The sequence below is a fragment of the Ricinus communis genome, chromosome 10, assembly GCF_019578655.1.
Source record: "Ricinus communis isolate WT05 ecotype wild-type chromosome 10, ASM1957865v1, whole genome shotgun sequence".
Classification (NCBI taxonomy): Eukaryota; Viridiplantae; Streptophyta; class Magnoliopsida; order Malpighiales; family Euphorbiaceae; genus Ricinus; species Ricinus communis.
In genome coordinates, this window is record NC_063265.1 from 23,803,056 (window position 1) to 23,814,164 (window position 11,109).

An 11,109-nucleotide genomic window follows, 5' to 3' on the forward strand; every position below is an offset into this window, starting at 1 on the left:
ATGTCACCCATTGTAATATCAATGGTGAAGCTACCAGGATCTTTCACTTTAAGAGGTAACTAATATTGAAGCATTGCACTTGCTTTTTCTAATATTCTTACTTTTTCATTGTTCACATATCACTTTTGTTGGTGTTAAACTCTTTAAAAAAACTTTGCATATGTTGGCTTATTACTGATAACATCCAACAAAGATATGTCAGTATTAACTTTAGAGCATCATAATATTTTTAGAAAATTATTTTTTCTCTTTGAGTCGGTTGGAAAAAAGAATGGGTGGCCTATAAGGCCGAGCTGCCTTATGGAATTCGAGTTTAGAAACTACTTCCTTTTATTTTTCCTTAATCCCAAGATTAGGCTCTACTTTTCTTTCCTTTTGCATGCTCTCTTCATTTGAATTATACTTCCACTAATCCATCGTCTTTAAATCTACCTATATAAGAAGAAGAATCTTTTTTTTAGTTTTCATATCAATCTTATTATCACCAACCTCAACTTTTCTAATAATGGTAATAGAATTGGCCTATTCAAGTTGACTTGGTAGTTTTTCTTTCTTGAGCTCTTGAACAGCTTCCACAATTTTTGTCCTATTTGAGCTTCTAAACGTTTTATTGAAGCCTTAATGGAATCTATCTTTTTCTCATTCCTCTCTATCCTATCTTGAGAAGTCATCATAAATGATTTAAGTGTTTCTTCCAAACTTGGTTTCTTTGCTCATTAGATTGAAAAGTTTGTTCTTAATCTTGAAAGGAATGATTGGAGTTCCTTTTGAATTGAGAATATTGGTCTTGGTAATAAGGTTGATTTAGGTTTCTCAATAACTATGGTAGATTTTGGTCATTATATCTCTAAGAAAAATTTGGATGGTTTCTCCAACCTGGGTTATATGTGTTGGAATAAAGATCATTCATAGGATTATTCACTATTAACTACTACGTCATTCATTCCTACTCTTTTCTTTCTCATACTCTTTTATTGTACATTAGCTCCTATCATCTCAAAGATGTCATACACCTCATCAGTTGTCCTTTCTAACATAGCAACCCTAGCTACATTATCAACTATATATTGATATTGTTGTGTTAACCTATCATAAACTGACTGGTTATACTAGAAGTGGGTACTCATGGTGTGGGCATTGCGAAAAAAGTGATTTGAAGCGATCCTATGCTTCATGAAAGGACTTAGTGTCCTTTTGATAAAAATTAAAAATTTCAGCTCTTAATTCTTTGGTCTTTTGATATGAGTAAAACTTACTCATAAACTTTTTGTAAACTTCATCCCAAGTGCTCAAAAAATTAGGAGACAATGTCATTAACCAAGCCTTTGCTTTTTTTTTTTTCAAGAATAAGGGAAACACCTCATTTTCAGTTGATTTTATTTATTCCAGATAATAGAAAAGTATGAACTATAACATAAAATTCTCTAATAAATGTCAATACATCCTCACTAGGTATACCATAAAATGAAGGAAGCATATTAAAATATATGTTCTTAAATTCATAATTCCTAGATGCATCACCTAGAACTATGCATGAAGTAAGTGTTACTAATTATAGGCCATGCATAATCTTTCATAGTCATCCACCTTTGAGCTGCTATTTCTCTTTGTTGATTTGTCATGATTTCAACTGCTTCTTTTGATTTCTTTTCAATCTTTACCTTAATGTCTTCTTATAGTTTTTCAGGCACAAACTCGCTCTCTATCTCTTGATCTTCTTCTGCCTTTTTAGCAGTTGATCTCAAGTTGTAGGAATTTTGAGTTGATGAATCACTTGACTTTGTTTTCCTCCTAGACATACAAAATAAAAAAAAATAGATTTAAAAATTTTAAAATAAAATCTTAAAACAAAACAAATATATATATACAGAACTTGAAAATTAACAAATATAACAAATTTTGGACATAGTTCTCCGGCAATAGCACCAAAAATTTGATGTGTCTAAGTTAGTACTCACAAGTGCACGAACTGTTTTTATAGTAAGGGTAAGTTTACCTCGAGGTCGATCTCTCAAGGAACTATGAGACCGCTTATTATAAAGACTAATTATCAACACAAAACAATAACAATAACAATAAAAATAAATCTAAATACTCTAAATCGATATTTGTAGAAAGTATAATATTCATAAAGAAATAAAATAAACTATAAAGTAAATATGCAAATGATATGATTTATAAAAATACATGATAAAAGAGTATTTAGCCTAGCCAATTACTTAGTAATCCCCTTGTTTTATCTTTAAGTCTAGATCTAATGAATGAGATGGTGATATTCCTTTTTCTTTATTTACTCAAGCAAATGATGCAACTAAAGTTTTTTATATCAACATAGATGGGATAATTATTCGTTTAGTATCCAAACTTTGCACTTTATTTTAAGGTGAATACCAAACTTTAATTTGTATTAGTTTGATACTTGAAATTTTGATTTTTATATCAATGGTAAGTCACTCATTAATTTTCGGTTATTTAATGCTTATGTGGCGATCAAAAAATGACATGGAAAATAACTAAGTGCCATGTCATTTAAGCAGTGGACCCTATTTTTTTATCCTAGTTGTAATATCCGAAATTTTTCTTTAATAATGACAATCAATAATAATTAATAAATAATTTTTTATTTAAATTAATTTTACTTTATTTTATTTGGTTTAAATTGGAATGATTTAAATGGAATTTTAATGCTAGAGAAATAAGGAAGTTATTTTCTATATCCAATTAGTTTGATTTTTAAGAAATTAATTAAGTAAATTCTTTGGAAAATAGATTATATTTTCGGTCATTCAATCTTTTCCCCAATATGAATATATAAATTAATTTCTATATTGAAAGTTATGTAAGAATTAGTAAAGGATATTTTATAAAAGAATTATTGGACAAAATGGTATTTTAATTAGCTAATGGTGTTAAATTTTAATTGAGAAATATTTAGCAAATTGATTAATTAAATTAATTGTGTGTTAGGATTAAATTGGAAATTTATTTTGGAATAAGGATTTAAAATATAATTTTACTAATATGGGATTTTAATGAAAATTTTTTTATTTGGTATTTTTGTAATTAAATATGTCGGAAAGGGTATTTTGGTAATTTTATATTTAAAAGCAAGGGTAAATAAGTAATTATATATTTTCAATAATTTTAATTTGGCCCAAATTAAATAGTTAGGGGCTTAATTGAAAAGCTAAAGAAAAGTTGAAGGGTTAACTGGAAATTTTGCAAGACGAAATTGTTAGTAATTAAAAAAAGTTAAGAGACTATGTAACACCCGGAATTTTTATATATTTAATAATGAGTTTTTATTTAAGTTAATTTTAGCTTCATTATTATTGGGTTTAATTTGAAATGATTTAATGAAAAATTTAATATTAATCAAATAAATGAGTTATTTTCTATACCCAATTAGTTTGAAATTTTAAGAAATTATTCAAGTAAATTATTTGAGAAATGATTATATTTTGGTTATTCAAATTTTCCCAAATGCATATTTATATAAGTAAAATTATATATTGGAAAATTTTGGAAGAAATTATAAAGGATGTTTTAATAAAAGAATTTTGGGAAAATTGGTATTATAATTGATTAATAGTATTAAATTTTGAGTTGGAAATTGATTATTTAATTTAATTGTGTGTTAGGACTAAATTGGAAACTTATTTTGGTATAAGGATTGAAAGTATAATGTTATTTTTATGGGGTTTTAATGGAAATTTGTGAGCTTGGTATTTTTGTAAATAAATATGTCGGTCAGGGGTATTTTTATAATTGTGTATTTTCAATAATTCGGATTTGGCCTAAATTAAATAGTTAGGGGCTTAATTGAAAGGCTAAAAAGAAGTTTGGGGGTCAAATTGGAATTCTGTGGGATGAAATTGTAAGTAATTAAGGAAGTTGAGGGACCAAATTGTAGTAAGGAAAAGTTCGGGGGCCTAATGTCGATATTGAAAGAAATGGAATCGGGGAGAGAGAAAGTAGAGAGAGAGAGAGAGAGAGAGAGGTTGGTAGGAAGAGAGAGGGGAGAGGAGCTGCAGGCGCTGCGCCGGCCAATGATAGCATGAGGCGGCGAGAATCGCGTGTGGCGGCGGCTTGGTGGCGATCGGCTCCCAGGAGAAGGAGAGTTACAGTGAAGTGGAGGCGGCCAAGGTTTTGGATTTTTCGGCGAGCTCCGTGAGGATGGACGATCGGAGGGCATATCCCGACTCTCCTCATCTCAAGCTTCGAAATGGCACCGGTTTGGTGGCGATCGGGCTCCGTTTGCAAATCGACGGTCGAGATCGTCCGTAAATCTCTCCGGATGATCGGGTGTCAGACGGAAAATCGAAAGCGGGGATCGTCGATCGGACTCCGGCGGCCGGAGGGCGATCGAGCATCTCGGTAATTTTCTCTGGCCGTTGATCTTAGAAATCCTTTGATTTTAAATTTGTGTTTATTGGGTTATATTGAGTATTTGATGATATTTGTGAGTCATAAATAATTGTGTGTCAGTTTGCTTGCCTCGTATTTTGTGCTGTGTGGCGGAGTCGGGAAATAGTGAAGTTTGGGGACCCGACTCCCGTTGTTTAAATTATTGGATATTTGGAGTGTTCTTCTGGCAGGTCCTGGACCCGTTTTTACGGGGGGTAATATTCGTGTTGTAGAGGAGGTTCTGCCGGATTTTCGGTAGAATTCTCCTGAGTCGAGATTCTTAGACAGTCAGTCCTAGGAGTCTAGACCTAAGATTAAAGATCGATTGTTTCAGCGTTTTGATAAATTGTTTTCCGTGACTAGATTGTCAGTTCGTTCGGCTCGCTCCTACCGAGGCACCGGAGCAGAGCTAGGAGGTCGCCAAACCAGTGAGTTAAAGTCATATATCGCTTACGCACGTGTCATGCATAAAATTTGATTTGCTACTGTGAATATTTATTTGCAATTTCAATTTTTCATTTAATTATTATTATTATCATTTGCATGATGCTTTTAATTACTATTTAAATATGTTTTTCCTTTATTACCAATTTTAATATTGCATGATGACTCGAGATGGGACTAGAGAACATAGGAGTTGGATGAGTGTCCCAAATATAATCCCGAGAGAGATAGGGAAAGGGTAAAGAGGTAAAAATTTTAAGAAAGAAAGATTAGGACCTACCACAGTGAGCATCGCTCTCTGGGCTTAGTAGAGTGTGGTTGCTAGGAGTAAGGTCCCTGGTCGAGCATTGCTCTCTAGGCGCCGGCTTATTTGGAAATTTAAGTGACTAGACTGGAGGTAAGGTCCCTGGTCGAGCTAAGCTCTCTGGGCGCCAGTCTTATTGGATAAGAGAGCCCGAAAGGCTAAGGCCGAGAGTTAAGTGGCCGGTCGGAGGTAAGGTCCTGGTCGAGCTTTGCTCCCTGGGGCGCCCGATCTGTTGGAATGAGAGGTTTGAGATGATAGAGTTGAGGTTAGTTGAGACATAAGTGTTGAAATAATCGAGATTTTAGAGTTGGGATTAGGGTTATACTGAAGTACTCCGTCCCGTTGCATGTGGAATAAATTTTGTTTAAGCATGGCATGACACATATGTTTTAACATGACACGTATGGTTCGTGATTTATTAATTATTTTAAAATTAAATAAGGTGACATTGAGATATTTGAAACTGTTTTAGATATATGATTTTAACTCACTCGGGCCAGCGATCTCATTTCTTATTTTTCGGATTCGTGATCGTTAGTCCTCTCGCGACTCTTATTCAGAACTCCTTCATCATCGGGTGATGTATTTGATTTGGTATGTAAATTGGTAAATCTTAGATTCTCCGCAGTAGTAATAGTAGATGTATCAGTTGTAAATTTTCTGAGTTTCAAGTCTCGCCTAGTTTTTTTCTAGCAGACCGAAGTATTTATGTAGAATGTAGCTATTAAGATAAATTGTGGCTTTAATAATATTAATTTGAGATGAGATTTGTTTAAATCAGTGAGTGTCAGGCTTACTACAGGTTTCGGTGGCCTTAAGCCTACCCATTCCCTAGTGCCGGTCACGGGCCCACGGGTGGGGTCGTGACAGACTAAATGGTAAAGAAGAAAAGTTCAAGGACCAATTGTCGATAGGAAGAAAAAAAAGAAAAGAAAGAGAAGAAGAAGAAGGAGAAGAAGAAATGGGCATCGGGGAAGAAGAAATAGGGGGGAGTTGCCGTCCGTGGCAGGTGGAGATAGGGGCCGCTTCAGGCACGGTGGCGACAGTTGGTGGTAGAGTCGGTGGGGTGACTCTCGGCAAATAAAAGCGGCGATAGTATGCAAAAAAAAGAAAGGGGAAGAAGAGGCAGCTATCCGGCGCCGTTCATGGCGTGTCCGGCGGCACCAAGGGTGGCGATCAGCTCGCCGGGGAGTGGGCTTTCTTTTGGGAGCAGGGGCGATGCAAATGGTGGCTAGAGTTGGTAGTTGCGGTGGAGAGAGAAAGTGGTGGCAACCATAGTTTTTTTATTTTTTCAGCGAGCTCCGGTGAGCTTTGGCTAATCGGAGGACATATCCAGACTACCCTCAGCTCAAGCTTTCCAATGGCACCGGTTTCATGGTGATCGGACTCCATTTGAAAATCGACAGCCGAGATCATCTGTAAATCTCTTTGGATAATTAGGGGTCAGATTAAAAGATCGAAAGCTGAGATCGTCATCAGCACGTCGTTTCGAGTCTGTTGGTGCGTTTGGATCATCGATCGGACTCTAGCGGCTGAAGGCGAGTCGACCGAGCGATCAAGCGTCTCGGTAATTCTCTAGCCCGTTGATTTTAGAATTTATTGGTAAAATTTATATTTTTATTGAATTGTATTGAGTATTAGAAAATATTGTGAGTTAAAATAATTAATTGTCTGATTGTCTGCCATTGGTCGTGATTTGTGATGTGTGGCGGAGTCGGAAAAAAATAATGAAGTCTTAGAGACCCGACTCCCGTTAAAATAAATTGTTGAAATATTTGAAGTTTTTCTGGCAAGTCCTAGACCCGTTTCATGGGGGTTAACGTCCGTGTTTGGGAGAGGTTTTACCGAATTTTCAGTAGAATTTACCCGAGTCGAATTTTTGAAACAGTCAGTCCTAGGAGTCTATACCTAGGGTTAATTGTCAAATGTTTCAATGTTATTGATTAAATTATTTTTCGTGATTAGATAATCCGTCAGTTCGGATCGCTCCACCCGAGGTATCGAAGCAGAGCTAGGTGGTCGTCAGATCTGTGAGTTAAAGTCATATATCTGTTCACCTGTCATGCTAAAATTTTTACGTGATAGTTCTGATTAAATAATTTAATATTTTAATTATTTATTTAATTACTATTCATATATATTTCATTTACTGCATTATGATTTATGTTTTTGTTTTGACTTGGGATAGGACGGCTGTAGAACATGCTATTTGATGAGTTGCACCGGTATGAATCAGAGACAAAAAAATAAAGGAGTAACGGTTTGTAAATTTTTAAAAGGTAAATTTAGGACTTATCTTGGTCGAGCATTGCTCTCTCGGCTGAGTAGAGTGAGTTTACCGGAGTAAAGGTCCCTGGTCGAGCATTGCTCACTAGGCGCCGGCTTATTTAGAAACCTAAGTGACTAGACTGGAGCTAAGGACCCTGGTCGAGCTTCGCTCTCTGGGCGCCAGTCTTATTGGAGTAAGAGAGCCTAAAGGCTAAGACTGATAGTGATAATTAAGTGACCGAACTGGAGTCAAGGACCCTGGTCAAGCTTCGCTCTCTGGGTGTCAGTTCTATTGGAATGAGAGAGTCGAGATGTTAGTATTGGGATTAGGGTTCTACTGAAGTACTCCGTCCCGTAGTATGTGAAAGTTATTTTTTTATTTTATTCTTATTTAAGCATGGCATATCACGTATATTTTTGCATGACTTAATGTTTATTTCAAATTAAATAAATATGTTATTGAAGTGTTTGAAATTATTTTTGGATATATGATTTTAACTCACTCTTGAGACTAACAGTCTCATTTTTCACTATTTTTCAGGTGATTGTCAGTCTTCCCGTAGTTCTCATCTAGCAACCCGACTCCTTCATTATCGGGTTGATATAATTGATTTTAGTATGCTTGACTTGTAAAATTTTAGATTCTCCGCAGTAGAAATATTAGATTTAATAGTTGTAATTTTATATAAATTCAAGTCTCGCCTAATTATGCTGGTGGACCGAATTTAATTTATCGTACCCGTTGATATAAGATTAATTATGGAAAAAGTGCTAAGAATTGAGTTTGGATTTTAACTTGATTGAGTTAGTGAATAGTCAGGCTTACTACGGGATTTGGTGGCCTTAAGCCTACCCATTCCCTAGTGCCGGTCACGGGCCCACAGGTCGGGTCGTGACACTAGTCATCCTCCACTATCTTTTTTCACTTCTATCCCTAACCCTAAAGTTCACCTACTCAATTTTTTCTCTCTTTTCATTTTACATCTAAGGTAAAATTAAAAGTGTGTCAAAATTCAAACCTTACTATTTTTGAAAAAAATAAAAGAAAAAATTTACCAAGCACATTCAATCCAACTAAAAAATGGTTCTTTATAAGTACATGTTATCATGATTGGTCGTATAGTAAATAGGCTGAGATTTGGATATGGGAATTTGAATATGGTGAATTGGGGTTGCTCTCAGAGATAAGAATGAGGACTTATGAGGTGAGAATGGAATAATTAGAATTTAAGCTGTAGATATAACATGGAAAAAGAAGAGAAAAGGAATAAGAATTGAGTAAGGTAACTTTTAAGATTAGGGTTAGAAGTAAAAAAAAAAAAAAAAAGATAGTGAGGTATGACTAGGATAAAAGATACGATCCACTATTTAAATAACATGGCACTTAGCTATTTGCCATGTTATTTCTCGATCGCCACACACACATAATGTCACGACCCACTCTGTGGACCCGTGACCGGCACTAGGGAATGGGTAGGCTTAACGCCACCGAATCCCGTAGTAAGCCTGACACTCACTGACTTAAAAAAATCTCATCTCAATTAATACTATTGATTCCACAATTTCGTATCCATTAAATTTACAATTAATTCGGTCTGCCAGAAAAATTAGGCGAGATCCGAAACTCATAAAATTTACAACTAATACATCTACTATTACTACTGCGGAGAATCTAAGATTTTACAAATTAACATACCAAATCAAATACACCACCCGATGATGAAGAAGTCGGGTTACTGAGTAAGAGTCGCAGGAAGACTAACAGTCACGAATCTGAAAAACAGTAAATGGAGACTGTCAGTCTCGAGAGTGAGTTAAAATTAAATAATCTGGGGACTATTGCATTCTTCACAGAAAATATAGATTATTCGAATCAGTATATCAACCATACACATAAATACCAATCATACTATAATCATACTATAATTAATAAATAAATAAATAAATAAAAATATATTTTTACTTTTACGAGACGAGTGGCTCAGTAGAATCCTAACCCAAATTCTAGTAGTCTTTTGGCTCTCTTAATCCAATAAGACTGGCACCCAAAGAGCAATGCTCGACCAGGGACCTTACCTCCAGTCTGGTCACTTAAGTATCCAAATAAGCCAGCGCCTAGAGAGCAATGCTCGACCAGGGACCTTACCTCCGGCAATTTACTCAAATCAGCCCAGACAACCATGCTCGACTAGGGCAAAACTCATAATAATCTTATTATCTGTCCATGATCATTACCGGTGCGCACGCGGTCCTGATGTAACCCATCAGGTGGCATGTTCTATGAAAGCCACATTCCCAAATTGCAATCATCACATATAATAAATATCATTGTCTAATGAAATCATTCAACACATATTGAAATAAAGATTAAAAATTTAGGGTAAAGCAACGTGCAATTCGTGTGGAAAAATAATAATATTTGTATTATTATAACGTTACTAATAATAATTATTATATTATTTTCAATAATTAATCATCAAGTGCAATTATTTATATTATGATACTAATCATCATACTACGCATAAATTTCTAAAATAGCATATTAAATTCAGACTTAGCAATAGTGCAACGATTAAGTGACTTTAACTCACTGATTTGGCGACCTCCTAGCTCTGCTCCGGGGCCTCAGTTGGAGCGAGCCGAACAGACAGATCATCTAATCACGAAAAAATAATTTATCAAAACGCTGAAACAATCGATCATTAATCCTAGGTCTAGACTCCTAGGATTGACTGCCTAAGAATCCCGATTCGGGAGAATTCTACCGAAAATCCGGCAGAACTTCCCCTACAACACGGACATTTACCCCCCGTAAAAATGGGTCCAGGACCTGCCAGAAAAACACTCCAAATATCCAACAATTCAAACAATGGGAGTCGGGTCCCCAGACTTCACTATTTTCCCGACTCCATCATACAGCACAAAACACGACGCAGGCAAACCGACAGACAATTATATTTTACTCACAAATATCAAATACTCAACACAAAATAATAATACAACACGGACATTTACCCCCCGTAAAAATGGGTCCAGGACCTGCCAGAAAAATACTTCAAATATCTAACAATTCAAACAACGGGAGTCGGGTCCCCAGACTTCACTATTTTCCCGACTCCATCATACAGCACAAAACACGAGGCAGGCAAACCGACAGACAATTATATTTTACTCACAAATATGAAATACTCAACATAAAATAATAAGCACGAATTAAATCAAAGAATTTCCAAAAATTAACGGGCCAGAGAAAAATTACCGAAATGCTCGATCGCTTGCTTGATGATGATCCTCGCCCGATTTTCGATCCCAGATCCCGATCATCCCGAGAGATTTGCGAACGATCTCGGCAGTCAATTCGTAAACGGAGTCCGATCGCCACCAAACTGGTGCCATTGCGACGCTTGAGCTGAGGAGAGTCGGGATACGTCCTCCGATCGTCCATCCTCCGCCGGAGCTCGCCGGAAAAGCCGAAAAATGCGGTTGCCACCACAAATTTCACTTTACCGGATCTTGCAACTCCGGCCACCCTAGGCGTCGCCGCTGCTGCCAAAAGAGAGCCCTCGCCAAGAGGAGCCGATCGCCACCGAGATCGGCCAAAAGGCCACTGAAACGGCCGAACAACCTTAGCCTTGCCTCCTGTTGCCGCTACGCCTCCGCCCGGCGGTCTCGCCACCGTCGCCCGC

General features: G+C 36.2%; 1 non-coding gene across 1 annotated transcript; it reads left to right on the forward strand.

Annotated features, from left to right (window-relative positions):
* The first annotated feature begins 1,120 nt into the window (after nt 1–1,120).
* LOC112534586 lies at nt 1,121–1,227 on the forward strand. Its single transcript, XR_003078874.1, has one exon. It is a non-coding gene; the product is annotated as a small nucleolar RNA R71 (small nucleolar RNA).
* Nucleotides 1,228–11,109: the final 9,882 nt, after the last annotated feature.